The 16829-nt window shown below is 38.0% G+C and overlaps 1 long non-coding RNA gene across 1 annotated transcript in view; it reads left to right on the top strand.

The window, feature by feature from the left end:
- LOC117950526 overlaps positions 1-13484 on the top strand; it is a 13841-nt gene extending 357 nt beyond the window's left edge. The window contains exons 2-3 of the long non-coding RNA XR_004657930.1: positions 1954-1957; positions 13474-13484. This is a non-coding gene — a long non-coding RNA (uncharacterized LOC117950526). The remainder of the gene's footprint in view (positions 1-1953; positions 1958-13473) is intronic.
- The last annotated feature ends 3345 nt before the right edge of the window (positions 13485-16829 follow it).

Below are 16829 nucleotides of genomic sequence, written 5' to 3'. Positions count from 1 at the left end.
AGGCAGTTCTGAAGGCAAAAAGGGGTCCAACCCGTTACTAGCATGGGGTACCTAATAAAGTGGCCGGTGAGTGTATATTGAGTAACATAACTCAAACATCTTAATACTAGCAGATCTGTATCACTGGTGTTGACACTTTACCGGAGGGGCTAAAATGATCTCTGACTAGTTGACAATTTGTTCTCTCTCATTAATAATCGATCTCATAGGTCAGAAAATCATAGTTGGTCCATTCCCTGCAGACTAACAAGTAGCACCTTCGGCACTACCCAAATCAATCATTGCAGAGCACACATTTTGCATCTGCTGTCAAAGGCAGAATATCTGCTTTCATACCAATGATTCAGGCTTGGTCTGACATGCAACATGTGAAAAAGTTTGAACATACAGATAAGTAATTTTCTGCTATTCAGTTTTAATTGTTTCTTTAAATTGACTTGGTCAGGATAATCTAGTGCACCCTTTCTGCACAGTGGCACTGTCCAAGGTGCTGAATGAATTTCCTCTGCTGAAGAAAGGCCTTAAGCAGTATTGGCTTTTAGTGCATGTGTGAGCGATATAGGGCATATATACATTGTGCTTGTCAGGAATTGTGCCAGAAATAACATAAACTATTTCAAAAAGCACCCACACAATGTTCTCTTTAACAACAATTGTTCACTGACCTTACTGAGCAACATTAGTAAAAGTAGAAGAATCAAAACTGTCTAATGTGAGGCCCATCTTGAACAGTTTTAATGTTACCTTTGCCATCACTGCACTTTTATTCATTAACTACAGTTGAGATGCTCCTGTTCACCACAACTAAACAGAAACATAGTGGCATGGGAACATACATCAACAGGACAGTCAACGTGGGTGTCAGTGTACAGTGCATGGGCACAGTTTCCACCTCTGCTATTCCTGAAGCCTCCCCCACAAAACAGGGTGGAGAAGTAGGACACTGAGGGCTTAGGACGTTGTCAATCCTACTGCATCGTTCCTGAGAGGGATACAACCAGAAGAGCTTGATTCAAAGGGGTCCTTTGGGTAAGACAAAATTCTGCTGTGATATTTAGATTAAGTCTGGGAAAAGACCAGGTTAGGAATTAAGATCAAATTCCCTGTGATTCTTAAAGTCAATAATTAGGTAAGATTCTAGGAAAAGATAAGGGGAGGAATTAAAACAGTTCTGTATAACCAACGGGTTACTACAGGGCAGGTCAGTGACCACTAGAGAATCGCCATGGGTACCAGTAATTACAAAAAGACAAAAACTGAACAATCAACATTTTTGAGTCAGACAGTGTAGTCTAAAGAAGACCCCCAGTGGCAGAAAAAACAAACTACAATCCCAGGTTGAACATGAACAAACAGCGCAATCAAAAACACTTTCAGGTAAACACATTTAGAACAATATTTAATGTAAGACTTAAAGGATTGAGTAAATACTAATGAAAGATAAGATAGTCCTTTACTGATTCCTAAAGGGGAAATTTGGGTGTTGCAGCAGCACAAGACAGAAATTAGTCAAGATAGAGACGTACAGGATAATAATATAACCATGTCCCAAGAACCAAAACCAGACTATGACAACAAGAACCACTGGGGGGTCAACCCACAGACATTAATACACCTGAAAACACCAACACCACACAAACATATGTTTATTATCACTGTAAACCTTAGCAGCAACTACAGTAAGTGAAAAAAGCAATAATAATAATAATAATATTCTTTGGTTATAGAGCACTTTTCATACGAGATGTGGCTAAAAATGCTTTACAATAGAATAAATGCAACACATTAAAACAAGGGAAAATAGATCATTAAAATTAGCTATGGTATAAAGTGAAGATAAAACTCAGACCATTCAAAATGTACATAAATGACATTGATAGAAAGCGAAGCTAGTACCTAGGTTTTCAACTGGCATTTGTGTACAGTGCTCGCATCTCTTCTAGTTTTTGGTAGGGTTGTCCGTATTTCCTAAGTTATAAAAATGTGGATAGTTTATTTCTGAATCTTAAACAATGGCCAGTATTGCTACTTCTTATTTTGTCTCAGGAGCCAGAAGTACAAAGTAGTCAGAGAACACAGGATATTTTCATTGTCAGGCTAAGGGAAAAACAATAGAACAAAAAAAACACGAGACCAACACTAAAAACCAAAAGTTGAGTGGTCGATAGAGGAAAACAAAAGGAAGCCACAAGCAATATTATCAAAGAAAAATATACAGTTCCACTGTAAGTGAACGATTACATAACAGGAAAATGTAAACATTATTTATTGTCCATTAGCTGTTGATGTGTGTTTTAGCCACCATTTTAGTGGCTAATGAAGCAGGGATAGAAATAATCAGGCAGGAAAAGGTAATTCAACAAAGATGCAGATGTACTGGTGTGTATGTGTGAGTGGCTTTTTACAGACACAGGGCGTGGAGCTAAAAGTTTCTTTAAAAGTTTCTGTTGCGGCAGGTGCACATACACACACACACACACACACACACACACACACACACACACACACACAGAACAGGCATGTAAAGTTCAACAAAACGGTGTGTGAAACCATTGTAATGAAAAATAAGGCAATATAATCAGTCCAAATTGAATCAAATGTTCTGCTCATTCCTGTTTAATCTCTTAGGGACTTTCCCAGACAACTCAACAGACAGGAGCATACATAGTTAAGGCCTAACGGTAAGGACAAAGTTGAAAACTCCTCCCCTATGTGTGTGCAGAGAAGCAATCAGACCTGCTAGGGAAATGTTTGGGTTTTTCACAATGTATAACATTGCTTGTGAAGGAGTACACAATGGAAGTTCTACTTGAATGACTGTGAAAATGACCGTGCCATGTGTTTGTAACTATTGTGGTTTGTCTCGAGTCCATGGGAGACATTACCTACAGACTTTACCTACAGCCTATATAACTACCCGACAAACAACACTACATCACAGAGAAGTTTTGCTAAAACACAAAGTGGTTTGGGATTTCATTTTTGCAAATGAGGAGGAAATGTGTGTTCTGCGTGGTGTGTTCTATTGCCTGATCGACATAATAACTATAGTCACTAATGTATATAATTAAATGTAATATAAGTTCCTGTTCTGATAATACTTAGGCCCACAATTTGTTTCTGTACTGTATTATAGACCCAGCTATGCTAGTTTGTTGAGTGGGTGGTGTGATGGGGGAATACAAGAGACTTTCTATCTGATAATACTCTGATAATGATTATAAAATAATAGGTTTTGGGCCTTAAAAGTCCTACTTCCAGGTTGGATCTCACTTTATCACAATAAAGACGATTTTGATTTTATTTTCTCCCTTTCATTTGAATGCCCCAAATTAGTGAACAAAGTGCTTTTCAGCAAATGTTTTCAGTGAACTTAGTCCACAAATGTTGAATTATGTTTTCATTGAAGCTTACTCTGAGTGTTGAATTAGGTTTTTGAAGTATTTTATTAAAAGCTTAATTTAATTTTTGTCAATTTAAGATCTTGACGTTGTATAATCCATGATGAGTGCCTAATCGTCATTCACAATGTTTTGATGTGTTTTACTAAAAAGGGTTTGAAATGTGTTTCTATTAAAGGCTTTTCTCAAAGTAAACAGTCACAATGTTTTGATGTGTCTTCACTGATTTTTTGAGCATCAATATGCTCAACAGGGTGGAATTGTAGCGGCAAAATAAAATGTTTAACATAACGGAAAAGCAATATTAGAATCCTTCTATGAACGGATTTCTCCTGTTTTATTGTTGGCAAGAATAAACTCCAAGGACGGCGCTTGTGTCTCTGTGAATCATAGCAAAAATAGCAGCTGCAGGTTGTCTGATTAAGAAACAAGCAATAGTCTCTAACCCTAACCCTTACAAGGGGTGTTCTGAGAAAATGCATATAAACTACCTGTATGCGCACTCAGTCTGAGACTTGATCGAAGGTTGACTGCTACCCGTTTGCGAGAGTGACAATAAAACTCAAAAGAAACTCTCGTTTGTTGAGATCAGATCCGATTTTAGTACCAGGCGAAAACAGCCCTATACCTGAATTGAGTAAAAAAAACAGATCCTCTCATGTCAACAGTTTAAACAACTTTTTTTCAGCTCGCTTTCATCCACTCTGAATGATATTGTGAATATGAAGTGCTTTACTTTTACTCCATAGTATTCAAACAGAACAAACAAGTACAGACCTTGTGGCAAAGGTTAGATGGTTTGTAGTCAAGCCTCTTGTCTCTGTGCCTCAATCTCTTTATCCCTGGACTGAGCTGGCCCTGGCCCTGAGCCCGTTCCCAGGCTGTGTGTGTGTATCTTTATCCTCCCCGCAGGGAGTTATCTGGGGGTAAAGGGCTCACTACTGTTTTTACATAAACAAAGACTTTGGAATGAAACAGAGAAAGCGTCACGGCCAAATCCCTGTGCCTGGCTGTCGGCCACTGCTCCATGCAGGTTTCACCTCAGGCACCTTGTGGACACCACGCTGGTCCTGGTAATTAAGCGGCACAGACAGGCACCATGATTAAACTAAGTGACACCAGAGACCGAGGCAGGGGCCACTCCACAAAGTGCTGGTCAGAGCCATCACTGGAGAGTTTCCATTAGATCAGACTTTACTTCACACAGCAGATGACATGATAGATGTGTAAAGTCTGGTCTGACACTTAGTGTGTAGTTATAAAAAGTCACACAAATTTGCAAAAAAAACTAAAAACAACAATTCTAAAACATAAATTAACAATGTCAATAGAATAAATAATACAGATATACATAAAATATTTTTCTTAGTATATAAATCAATAGATCAACCATTAAAAGATAAACTAATCTCCGAGAGAAGAAACAAGAACATAAAATATCTGTTCTGTCAATAAAACCTTTCCTCTACAAAAAGTTGCTGGTTTATAAGCATTTAAATCTCATTATCAATTGTTTTGGGTCCTTTCCCTGCAGATCCATTAATTCTAGATCCCCATGAACAGACAAGCTTCATGTAACAATGATACACAGGGAAACATATATTGGGAAACGTATTATTGATTAAAATGAACTTTTTTTCAAACTTGGTTAGTCTTATTTAGTCTTTTCATGATGACAGAGTGGGTTAGGGTTAGTTATACCTCACGCCACATGATACATAAAGATCTGTTAGGAAAAGCAAAAATAATTTTACTTCAATGATAAAAGCCAGGCCGTTCCAACTTCCATAAAACAGCCATTCGGAGGGAATTTAAGGACATCTCTTGTGTGATCTAAGGCAAAACGTCTTTTGAAATGATACTTTAACATGTGCAGACAATCTCTCAACCATTTAAAAAATATCAACATCTTGCATAGTAAAGTTGTTTATGTCATATACACATAATTTATACTTTTTTATTGATCCCCACTGGGGATATTAGAGCTATTCATGCGCTAATGGAGAGACGTCAAAGTGAGGGGGCTGCTGATGCTGGAGCAGTGCCCTGAGCGGTTAGGGGTGGGGGGATTCGGTGCCTTGCACAAAAGCACCTGACAGTGCCCAAGCATCTCCACACACTACTTTTGTCTGTACTGAGACTTGAACCAGTGACCCTCCGGTTCCCATACCACCTCCCTACAGACTGAGCTACTGGCACCCTTAACTTATGCCGGGGTCTACATCAGCTTTCCTGTGTGAGTTTTTTTTTTGTACTGTGACTCCCATCACCATGACCAATATGACCACTGATTACTTCAGGCTTCTGTGGGAGTCATGGAAACCAAAGGGGAAAAATGAAACCACTAACATAAATGGCTGACATGAATGATGGTTAATGGGTGTATTGTATAAGTCTGTGTGCATGGTGAGAGACACTGCACTTGTCAGTGTGCTTTCAAAGCCTTGGGTTCCCGTTGTTTCCTCATGTCAGAGTGTGCGTGGTGTGTGTGTAAGCATGTAGCTGTGAAATGTTTATTTGCGATACTCCCCGTCTGTTCCTGTAACAGTGTCAGCTATATCCTGCTGTATTTAGTAGCCGTTTATGTGAAGATCTACCAACAACCATCTGTCATCTGCTATCTATGCAAAGAGAAGGCTAACAGCACCTTTTCATTTTGCATTGAAAGCACTTTGTTTGCCTTTGGCTGTCAGTGATCAAACAAGCATGACGTCATAACTGAAAATCCAATATCATAGGGTCTACAAAACAATAGGCTTGAATTAGACAATGCAAGCACGCATAGATTAAGATAAGCGTGTTTGAATGTTTGAGTCCCTTTATAGAAACAGATAGAGAAAACAGCACCAGTCTCTGTGTGTGTGTGTGTGTGTGTGTGTGTGTGTGTGTGTGTGTGTGTGAGTGACTGTTGGACCCGTTGTAACTGCCAGTCTTAAAGTAGCAGATGCAAATGATGTTTGGAAAACTCAGATAGCACTTTTCTGCAGATATTTGAATTGGTCATTGTTTATGTTCATCAAAGGCTAAACTGAGCTTATGAGATGCAGCTGTGCAATGTAGTGAATTCTGAAAAGTTCAGGTTTGGTTTACAGTGTGCCAGAGAGCTGTTAATTGTAGTTTGTGATTTTGTTGTACAGACTAAACAGGAGCAGAGCATGTGTCTATACACGCTTTTTTGGGGGCAGCAGGGGTGTGGTGGGAATGTTTTAATGGAAAGAGCAATGTGATGATAAGATCTTTATATCTTTATAACCCACATTTATTTTCCTAACAGCAGCTGCCAGAAAAGTTAAAATAGGGAAGGAGTTGGACTAGATTTGAATAGAATATCTTTTAGCCCGTTTGATGCCACTCAACAGGTGGTAGTCTACCATTTTATTACAAATCTACTCTTCGGCCAGTTGGTAAATTCCACTATTTGTTGTGAGATTTGCTTGATAACTTTTTGTTCTCCTTGCAATATGCAACAAATAATTTGCTTGATCTTGATGGCAAAAAGAAGAATCCGCATATATCTGTAGTTTGATTAATTTGGTCTGAACAGAAGAGAGAAAACATTGTAAGTTATCCCCTTTAAGTTCTAGTCCATGTTGTCTTTACACTGGCTTACTGAGTTACAAGAGCTGTTAATATGCAATCATGAGGACTAACTTATTCATTGAGCAGTTGGACAGTGACCCACATGGGGAAATCAATTTCCAATGACTGACAGTAGCTTATGAAATTTATTTATCTTTTATGTTGTCACATGGGGAAAAGAAGTTACGGGGAGAATAAGACGCTAATAGTGGACTGCAACTGGACCTAATGTATCATGAGGACAGGATGAAAAATAGGTGTTTTGTACCATAATATAAACACGTGACTAACCTAATATACCGAGTAGGGCAAAACATTCTGCTGTTTTAACTCTTTTGCCGTAGAAATTCTCCTATTTGTCTTAAAAATTCCAGAGTTGATGGCGTGACGAATCAAATCTCTTGAGTGCCTTGGCATATATGTAATCTGGTAAACAAAAGAATAACAATTGCCGACCTCATGGTACGGTTGATTTAGTCAAACATTTACCATGTCCATTACCTTGGCCCTTTCTGAGAACAACAGTCCTTTAATGTTAATATACCTTAGCATTCCACAAAACAATGGCCCTTTAATGTTAACTCTCAGTTGTCAGCTGATTCTAATTTGAAAACCAAAAAAAGTCCACACATAGAATCATAGACTTTACCAAAATGAATACATTAAGTACCTAAAATCTAAAATGTTAATTTCCCAAACCTTCTCTATTTTCTGAATGTTGTTTCCATAGTTACGGGATGATCTTGCAAACATCTATACACTGTTTAAGTGCTAAAGCTAAAATCATCATCTACTATGACAGGAGCCAGCCTTAGTAAATTATACCAAATAGCCAAATGAGTTTATTTGAACCAAATCAAAGCAGTTGGATGTAAAGCCACCCTAAAAATAAAAAGTAAATAAAAAGTAACACTTGGGTGTATGGTAAATAAAACTTTAAGCTGACAGTAACAACAAAGGGGGATTACTTTCCCTCCTGGGTTATTTTGTTCGTCTCTTGGGTTTGGTTGAGGTTATTCTGGCGTGTGCATGACTTAGATCTCAAGGTGACGATGGACATTCCAAAACCACTTAATCTAAAGCCATGAAAACCCATCCTCTCCTTAAATCTCATCGTGTAGATGTATAAAAAGATCACGTTTGATTTGACTTCCATTCATCAAGCTGCATTAACCTAGTCTTGGGTCAGAAATCACACTTTTCCACTAATTCCCTTTCGGCATATTCTAAAATCTTTTTTCCCCTAGCTGATCTTGTTATATTAAGCATGATGGCTCACTGTGAGTGCAAAACTTTTTCGCATAAAGGAAAAGAATTGAACTGTCACTCAACTTCCACCTCTTCACAACTGTGTGTGTGAGTGTGTGTGTGTGTGTGTGTGTGTGTGTGTGTGTGTGTGTGTGTGTGTGAGTGTGTGTGTGTGTGTGTGTGTGTGTGTGTGTGTGTGTGTGTGTGTGTGTGTGTGTGTGTGTGTGTGAATGCATACAGTATGTGAGTCTGCAAATTCAAAAACACATGTGAATATGCCTCTGCAGTGGTACATAATTGACAGTAAATGAGCAGAAGACACCAAATAATGACTAGTTGACCTGACCTCCTGTAAAAAAAAGGCTAGATTATGGACTGTACACACACAGAGGACTCACATTTTGCCTTTGCAGGTACAGAAAATCCTCTCAGTTGCTAATCGCTCACGGCCGCAGACAGGCTGACTGTAGGAACTCTCATCCACATTGCAGGACGCTACTGACTAGGGGTTAACTGAAAAAAAAAAAACAGGCTATGATTGAGTTAGCTAGCTCTATGTGACATATTCTGAGTTCAGACACTGGACCGAGAATACTTTGTCTCTGCCTACACTTCATCTGTTTTTTTAATCTTCTGTCGACTCATCTTGTCTACACAGTGAGAGACAAAAAAAATCATCCGGGGGGGTTACTTCCTTCTCTACAGAGTACCAAAAATACCATCTTCGGCTTGCAGTCACTCTCTTTCACTCTTTTGCATCCTACATCATTCATAGAACTATGATGTTTTTGGGTGAAAATCTCATTTCTCCAACGTTTTCAGAGGCAGAAAATCTTTACCCAAATCATTATTCAGATTATCCAGTGGGGGCCTAAATGGTTGTGAATCTGGAAAATTACAGAATGTTCCCAACCACCCAGATGACCATGGATGGATTCATTCAACTAAAGTTAAAACATGAAAGTCACCAGGACAGAGTGACAGTGAGTTAACATTAATTATTAGATTTTCTTGTAACATTGTGCAGGAAACTATTTAATGTTAAATTTTATTATATTCACAATATCATATCTTTCCGAAATTGTAATCACAGCTTTAGCAAGAATGCAATACTTAGTAAAATTGATATAATGTATAGAATGCCTGAATGCCTTATAAGTTAAACTAGCCAATGTTTTTCCAGTATACACAGTGTTTGATTAGATAATGTCCACCAATGCTAGTTTCTTGTTGATATCTCAGTTAAGGACTGTACTGAATTATTCTAGTTATATCACAGTTGACTCGGGGGGCCAATTCGTTTGACTTGATTGTGACAAAGATTTGACCCCCTTTGGAGTCAGCCTTGGCTCAATCTCAATCTGCAACGTAGATGGTGCACTCCAGCCCTGTGTGGGACTGCTCTCTTGGTTGATAATAGCAGAGAGTGAAGCGTAAGGTATTAATCCCCAAAATAACTACTACTGACTTGTTAAAAAAACAACTAAAAACTGAAACATCATTGTGAAGGTATTTAAAAGGTGTATCAGAGCAGGTCTGTGTCTGTCGGATGATCTGGGGAGTCTGAGTGTGTGTGTGTGTGTGTGTGTGTGTGTGTGTTTGTGTTTGTGTTTGTGTGTGTGTGTGTGTGTGTGTGTGTGTGTGTGTGTGTGTGTGTGTGTGTGTGTGTGTGTGTGTGTGTGTGTGAGACACATGCCTTCCAAAACGTAGAAGACTTGAATCAAGGAGATACTATGGGGATCATAGTGATTTCTCCAAATGCTATGACCTCAGCAACAGCACCAGCAACATTAAGAGAGGCTGTCTGATTTCCCAAATGTTCATATGCAAGACATGAGAAGATTTGGCTGGCATGAATCCTTAATCTGAGAGTAAAATAATCTGTCTCAGAATGTAATAATTCACATGGTATGTCTTTTGATTTGGATTAGTGGCCAGCAATCCTCTTAGCCCAATAGCTCAATAGAACTTCTCAGTGACAAGTTCACAAGTCCACATAACTTGCATGGACTCTCCCTCTTGGCCATTAACTCTCACAGCTTAAACATAATCTGTTTATATCTGGCTCTGACAGTTTTTTTGTATACATTTTGGGGTGATATTGTAAACAAGTCAGCAATGACACTATGTGTTGGATCAGTGTTGTCTTGTTTTAATAATAAAGCATTGATGTTTGCTGCATAATTGAGAGCAAAACATCTCAGCATTTACTCTATCTTCTTATGTCACCCTTAATAAATTGTCACAGGGATCAGTGACACTCAGGATTACTAGCACGTGGGAAACACTTTACACTTTAATACCCAAGAAACAGAACCCAGCCAAGGCTGAGTCCACACTTAATGCAAGTTTGTACTTAGAGGGGAGTGAGCTCCATTTGTAAAACCAAGTCAGTCACAGCGCTTGCCTGCTGCCATCTTTAAACATGATCCAGTGCTATCAAATAACTTGCACTAAGACAGGAAGGGGAAAAAAATAACCCTGAATCATTTAAATCCTCGACTCAATATTCTTTATCTTTATCCTTTAAGGTTCTTTATAATTTAATAAACAGGATTAAAGTCATTGGGTAGAACAGAGCTAAGCGAGGCTCGTTCCACATTTTCTGTTTTAGCCTGCACTCTGCATACTGAGTCTTATTAAGCCTTTGCAAGATTACAGGGCCTTAATCTCTGGGAACACATGTTGTGAAGAATAAAAGCAATTTTATTTGGGAAACCAGAGTCCAAGTTTAGCAGGAAATGAGCTTTCTCCATAATCTCATCTTTTTTCCTTTTTTTTTCCTTGAGTAAATGAAAAGTCCCCTGTTACAGAAGTGAGCTCACTATGAGTATGTATGTGTGTTGAAGAATTAACTATGAATTCTGTGCAGTATGAATGTGAATTTCCTTTTCCATTTTTTCTTTCACACACACACACACACACACACACACACACACACACACACACACACACACACACACACACACACACACACACACACACGCGCACAATGTGCTCGCTAGTTCATAAATACCCCAGCAGTAGACCAGGTTTTTACCCACTGAGCCGGCTTTGATTTCTGAAGAATGTAAATCCACCTGTTTCTGAACAGTCGGGTTTTCAGACGAATGTATTTATTGCCACCGCTTTCTCCCCCCGATACTGCATCCACCTCCCTCCTCTCCCAATCACCTCCCTCCTCTCCCCCCTTCATTCGCTGTAAATTCTATGCAGATTGCTGGCCCATGCTTACTGCACTTTGCAGAGAAAGCTTTGCAAAGATGATGATAAGCTAAAGCTCTAAATCCCAGACTTAGCTTTCTTATCAAAAGCTGCAGGAGCGAATGGAGCGCTTTAATAGAAGATGTGTGCATTGCAGTGGTGTGTGTGTGTGTGTGTGTGTTGTCTGGGTTGTAAATGCAAATGCATCAAGACGCTTTTTATCTCCACACCGGCACAATTTCATAAGCGCCACATAGGCCCTGTTAAGCTTAAACCCTTTTATAAGGAATTAAGAAACTCAGGTCTAATGAATTTGATTGACGATGCACTGTCATCCTGCTGTCAGTGGTGGTATTTCAGAATGCAGAATTCCATCATACAAAGACTTAAATTTGAGTGTATCACATATGATTTTGAGCTAAGCAGCGTATCTGTTGTAATGCCCATTAACCAAGATGTCATCCTAGGTTTTCAGCGGGGCATTATATGAAAAAGGCTTAGGGATGATTCAGCTCACCCTGGAAGATTACAGTTTCGAGTCTACCTCAGTGAGAATGTCCTCACTGAAAAAAAACAATGCATCGCTTGCATGTTCAAATGTTGAAACGTTCCCTGACAAGAACCTTTTGTGGTCATGCAAACAACAACTGTCCTCACTAATAGTAAAGGTGGAAGTTGCTAGGCCTGTAAGAATTATTACGTAATTGTCTAACTGTCATTTTGTTTTACACAATCAAGGGGCCTTTGTTTAACCAAAATGAATTACTAACATTAGCTAACATCTTAAGGCGTATGACTGGAAAGTGTTGATTTAGTTTGGTATGCCAATTATATAAGTAATTTTTGGTCGGACTAAATATTTGTATTATTATTTAAATTGTTATTTGTTTGCAGTTGACCCCATACATGTTCATAGCAACACAAATGACAAAGGGGAATACGATTAGACAAAAATGTTTTAATGGTAATAAAGATTTATTATAATAATGAGGCAAGGTTTACTTCATAGGCTGTTGGTTTGTCTTATTACATAACCTGGGTCACATAACTGATCTACAACCTATAATTTGTTTGAAAAAGTAATAAATAAATACGTATTTTTAAATTTGACTGAAAGAGACATAGTATTGTTAATCACAATTTCTGAAACAATCAACTGTGCAGCAAAATTTGGAATTGTTACAGCTCTAGAGCCGGGTTTTGAAAGTTTGGGCACCCCAGGTTAAAATTTGTATTAATGTGCATAACCCAAGAAAAGATGTAAGAATCTCCAAAAGACATCAAATGACAGATTAGACATTTGTATAATATGTCACAAAAATCTAGATCCATACAGAAAGACCTGGCAGACACTGGAGTTGAGCTACACCATGCCACTATAAAGAGATACATGTACAGATATGGTCTTCATGGAAGAGTCATCAGAAGAAAACCTCTTCTACGTCCTCACCACAAAAATCTGTGTTTGAAGTTTGCAAATGAACATATAGACAAGTCTGATGCATTGTAAGAACAAGTTCTGTGGACCGATGAGGTTAAAGTAGAACTTTTGGCCGCAATGAGAAGAGGTACGTTTGGAAAAGAAAGGGCACAGAATTTAATGAAAAGAACCTCTGTCCAACTGTCTGGATCCAACTGAGCCATTGGATCCATCTTACTAGTTTGAAATGGATGATATTCAGACACAAAACACTTTTATGTGAAACAATCAGGTACTGGCGCACACATTGCCAATTTTATATCAAATGATGACACTTGATTGCTTTGAGGCCAATGTCAATCAAATCTGAACAAACAATGCAAACTACTTCAAAGGGTCTGTTGTATTCATACTTTGCATTTTGAAATCAAACAGGTAATTACAGCTATAATTTTTATATTTAATTGTTTCCCGGGTTAGAACAAAAACTTTAATTTTTAATATCATGTGACAACCCTAATAAAGGGCATGCTTAAATTATCTGACATTAATAATTAGCAAACAAACACCACGGCAGGTGCTCTGCTTCAAAATTATTCAAAACGTGGCTGAACAATGTAGTAAACTGGAACATATATCACTTTTTAAGCATAGGTAGCGCCATGTCCTTTAATTCTCTTAATGGTCTTCTGTTACCAACAGGCTGCATTTAACACATCTGGGGCTTCAAAAAGATTGTCAGATTAATCTCTGCCAAACAAACTGCTTATACAGATTTACACTAGGCTCCAGGTATTTAGGTAGGTGTGAAGGAGAATATACTGTCACATAACAGCTGTGCAGAATGGGATCTGGCTGCACACGTCAGTGTATTTAAAAATATGCCCAAATATACGCACAGAATAAAAGTGATTTAGTAACGTTCATTATCAACGTGAATTATTCAAAATAATATTTAGAAAAAGTGACAGCTTTTTCAAAGCTATATTCTTCTACTTAAATATAATACACTTTCTTACTTTATAAGGGAGCATAACTTTTCTAATTACTAATGTGATAACTTCGACAGATGTAATAACTCCAATTTAACAATTTAAGTGTTAACATTATTAATCAATATCACACCAACACAACCATCAGCAGTATATAGAAAAAGTACTGCTAATAATTGCCAGTTAATCTTGTTTTGTGTCAGGTTTTTACATTACAGCACATTGATTCTGAATCTGGATTGCTCAGGCATTAAATTAAACACTCATCGGTCCTTATCGGGAGCCATAAATTTGAGCGTCTGTATCTTTCCAATAGGTCAGACTGTTTCCTGAACATGACAAACTAGGAGCAGGTTTAACCCTTGTAATGTCTTCCGGTCAAAATTCAAAATTAAAACTTTTTTTGATGTTTTCAACACTATGTAACACAAACCTGTAGGAAATTATACCTAATGTTTAAGTTAGAAAAGAAAAAAATTGGAATTTTTTGGACTAAAATGAAAGGAATGCATGTTGATGGACCATCAGACTGGAATATGTCAACTTTTACTAAATAATATTTCAAAACCACTTCATTTTTTTCTTCAAATGCTAAAAAGTTGAATGAGACACCCCAAAATTAATGAAAGTAGAGATATGTACTTGCTAAAAAGCGTTGTGTGGAATTAATCATGTTATTTCAGGTACTTATAATTGGGTAGTTAAAAAGAACATTGATATAGGAAAATGGGTCAATGTGACCCGAGGACAACATGAGGGTTAAAAAGACTGACAGCGGCAGGTTAGCACTTGGAACACGTTGGTCTCTGTGCCTGGAAGCACCTCAGGGGTCAAACCTTGTTGCGCTGCCAACCAGCAAGTTAGGGAGGCAGCCAGACAGCAGCGATGTCCGCTGCCTTGATATCTGTACTGGCACACGTGCCCCCCCACTACCTCGGTCTCTGCTGCCTGTCCTGTGCACTCAGGTGCACGCACATCAGCATAATGAACTCCAAGGTAGACTTTACCACTTCACTGGCTCACAAGACACAATGCCAAAACAAATGTTGTCATAATTAGGCATAATCCAGCTCATTACCGTCTGCTTAATTATCCTATTAATAACACTTCCTAGGAGAGCTTGTTTGCGGCAGCAGCAGTGCGCTCGGGCAAATGTTTGTTCCTAAATGAGCAAACACAGAGAAGACAACAGCATTGTTCAAACATGGGAGCTTTCACAACAGGAAAAAACAGGGCCAGGATTAATAGCGTAGCAAAGAGCTTATCTTCCCTCTGAGGCCTTGCTTCACCACCACAGCTTTGTAATACAGGTAACAGGCAAGTATAGGTGTTTATGGACATGGATTGTATATGAATCTGTAATTTCAGTTCAACCAATTCATTTTAAAGCAGAGGCAGCACTGATCATTATTATTTTAACTAAATTGTAATGTATTACCACACAGGTTAAAAGAGGTAATAAAAATAGTCTATTTTCATAATACCCAGAAATCCTTTAGGAGTCCCTAAAGAGAACAAACTCTATACTAGTAACAGTATAAATTATTAATATACAATTTACCATTCAGTGTTACTGAACCAATAATATCTTTTTATCTCATAGGAAGACTACGAGGACAAAATTTCAGACAGTGTAAGGCAAAGTAATATTTCAGTGACTACGTTTCCATGCACATAATATTTCGTTTTATGCCCTTATTCCGAAAAAGACGATATGCCGACTAAGCTTTTTACATGGCAAATGAAAGTAAATATTCAATTCATATTCCAATCTATATATGTAGCCATGCAAAATACCCAGCTAAGTTTACCAGCAGTGGTACCTACTATGACCATGCGAATCGGCGTAGCAATGTGTGCGAATATCCAAAAACCCTGTTGATATCCAAGTCTTTGATAATGTTTAGTAGCTATGTTTCTCTAACTTGTTGGCAGCCTTGAAAACGGTTGGCTGGTTGGTTTGGGTCCAGGAACCATAGCAACACACAGAGCCGACCAAAAGCTGGAAACCGGTGGCCGTAAATAGACTGGGGGAAAACTGTGTTAAAAACCCTGATTAAGACGCGCATTCTGAATATCCTATGTCTTAATCAGAAAACGCTATATTTCGAAAAAGGACTTATTCGGAATTTCCTGCCGGAATATGCTGTTTACATGACCTGTATCAAATTCGGAATATTGTCATATTCTGAATAATATTGGAAAATTAGTGTGCATGTAAACATACTCATTGACTTTGTTTTGTCTGAGGCAAAACTTAGGTTTTTTTTGCAACTGGAATGGCTTAATGGATTGTTTATTTTCAGCTTAGGTAACAAATGCTTGAGACAGCAAAAAGGAAATATAATTATATCATTAAGATGGCATTACGCCTGGCTTGCTCTGTTTCTATACTCTACTATATGCTTACATTTTCAGCCCACAGTTTGATTCGTTGAAGTCTGTGAGATGTGGAAGAAACCCTGGAGGATTTTATTTTGAGTCTTTGGTCACACTGGCACTTTAGCTTTGTGGAAAGAGCAGCATTTTGTTTTTGTCTGTATTTGTGTTCTCATGGATTTAATGCATTTAGCAGAATATGAGCCACACTGTCCTGGCCACTTTTATTGTGCCACCAATGTACTGTAAGTTTTCACTTTGCCTTTTTAAATGCGGTCAATATTTCAACATCTGATGTGTCAGTCAATGTGACCATGGTCTTCTCAAGAAGAAAAGTTCTTATCTCGGCAAACACTTTGGTAAAATACTGTTGACACTGGAGTTTCCTTAATGTATGAATCATAAGATATAATTCCTTGACAACATAACAAATAAAAACAAAAATAATAAAAAATGAAAATAAAATAAAAACAACGTTTATATGTGTGCGTGTGTGTATGGATGTGTGTGGAATCACCAACTGTCCTACATCAAGCCATAAAGAACTTTGTTATTTGTCTATTATGTGTTTGGAATATATTTTGTTCCACTTTTCTAAACAATTTC

This window comes from Etheostoma cragini, chromosome 1 (assembly GCF_013103735.1).
Source record: "Etheostoma cragini isolate CJK2018 chromosome 1, CSU_Ecrag_1.0, whole genome shotgun sequence".
NCBI classification, from domain to species: Eukaryota; Metazoa; Chordata; class Actinopteri; order Perciformes; family Percidae; genus Etheostoma; species Etheostoma cragini.
This window is presented reverse-complemented; position numbering and strand designations above follow the sequence as displayed.